Consider the following 2282-nt stretch of genomic DNA (forward strand, 5'->3'; position numbering starts at 1 on the left):
AATTGGGGTTTATTAAAATCATACTGACTACTAAGTCAGACATAAGACATTTAAGTGGTTGTGCTCTGTTAAATTTTGATAGGTACCTCTAAACGATCTTAGGAGATCAATCAGGGATATTGTGTGCTCAAGGGCTGAGTTCACTGCAGTCTCCTATAAGCATGATCGTGACATGTCTTGTACGAGTAATCACTTTTGGCCAGCAGACCTTTGGTATTCCTCAAATGTAATGACTGGGACGTGTACCTAGGGATAATCTGTTAAATAAACAGCAAAGGTGACCTGGTCTCTAATGCTTGCAAGGACAATGGGTCTCACTCTGCTTTTTTGCAGTAAGTCAGACATAATTGGGGTACAGTGGTCACTTACCAAATGTGCTAAGAGCATGGATGTGCATTACTCAAAGGTTAAATCTCCTGAAAAGCAATCTGTAACATGTGGCTCAAGCCAGGCTCCCTTATACGTGACTGACCTCCGTCGGCGTCTGCTCCTTACGTTGTTACCCTGACTAATGTCCCCAGGCTCGCAGCTGACAGTACGGAAACCACCAGGGATTTAATGAACAAATCTATACACTGGTTGAACAGCAATGTTGCTGGCAATTGTGACATATCAAAAGAGATCTTTCTGGCAAGACTTGTGGGGAGGATTGGGGGAGGGAAGAGCGTACAATGGTGATGTAATTGTGGTTAATTTCCGTAATCCTATGAATGTTCAGGAAATACTGCGTAAAGCAAGCATATGAATGGTTAAATCTAGCCCGGTCAAGATATTGCCACTTGGATTTTTTTATCAGCATCCTGTTAACCCACCATGTATTCCTGACGGATTGACTTCACAAACGTGTATGCTGCCTGGCCTCCCCCCTCAAGCGATAATCCCCCTGAACAACAGATTCTCAGCCTTGGCTGGGTTGGAGGACATCAAGGAGCATGGTTGCTCCGGTGTACATGAGAAGGTTGGGGTACCTGTCAGTTTAATCTCTGTTGCCCAATTGAAGATTAATCCTGTACTGAACCATCCTTGTAAAGGGCCTGGTGCTCTGGACAAAGGCAGGGCACCTGATAGTCCTATCACTGCTGTCCATCTGACAACCATTCTTACACCTAAATGTCACCTAAAGATCTATCTGGTAAATTTTTATAAAAACAATTTTTCATGTAAGGGCGATTGTATTTTCCAATGTCTCTTTGCAGTGATCTATATGCTTGTGGAGAAAAAGGCACGGGCGGAATGCCCCCTTAGGCTGATGGTGGCAGAGGACTTCAATTCTAAACTGGGGCACCCACAGTCTCTATCTCCAACCACCTTTGACCTAATTGCTCAAGACACTGATTGTAATGTAATGGATACCAGGGGGCGGGTTCTATATTTCCTCCTGGCAGAACATGGCCTGGTCAACAAGGTCCCTAACTTTACTGACCAACATATTCCAACTTTCATACGGCGAGGCACTGGGAGCACTATTGATTACATCTTTACCTCTTGGAGTATGTCCCCAGCTATTCTTAATTGTGAGGTCCTCACCCAGATCTATAGCGGCCATATCCCATTTCTGCAAAGATACAGCTGCCACATATGCAATATAAGTTTCAGTATTTGCCTTCCCACTTCCTATCCACAAAGGACGCAGGCCACGGAGTGGTATGGTGATCTGCGTACTTGAAGAGCATTATGTCTCAGGTTGTATGCAATAGTACTACCCTTGTGAATAGTTGCAATCGCATACCTCGCGATCCGGCTATCATTTTAACTGATTTCTCAAATCTTCTATTAAGGATAAAAGTGATGCTTTCTAGACCCATTGCCCAGCCACATCGCTATGCCAAATCATGGTTTGACGAGTCATGTAGAGCAGCTAATGATTCTTTATGCAGGGCCTTAAAGCAAATCCCCTGACAGCAGAGTGCGGTCCTGGAAAATAGAAAGACATATCAGCAAGCTATTAAAAGAAGGAAGTTGGAAATGAAGGAGGAGCAATGGGAGTCCATTGTGGGTGCCTGCCAATTTAAAGATCCACAAGCTTTTTTTAAAAAGCGGCGCGATCTGTTTTATCCCCCGTATTACCATGAGATATAGTAACAGCCCATATCTCGGCTGAGGCATGGTTAGCGCACTTTGCTGGGTTGTATTCTACCGACTGCAAGGCTGACAATGCCCCAGCGCCGACAACCCAAACGTGCTCTAAACTTGTTTTAATGAGGAGGAGGTTTTTAAAACAATTGTAGACAGTAGATGTAAGATGGCTCCGGGTCCGGATGGCATTCTGCTTCACATTCTCA

The sequence above is a fragment of the Lissotriton helveticus genome, chromosome 9, assembly GCF_964261635.1.
Source record: "Lissotriton helveticus chromosome 9, aLisHel1.1, whole genome shotgun sequence".
NCBI lineage: Eukaryota > Metazoa > Chordata > Amphibia > Caudata > Salamandridae > Lissotriton > Lissotriton helveticus.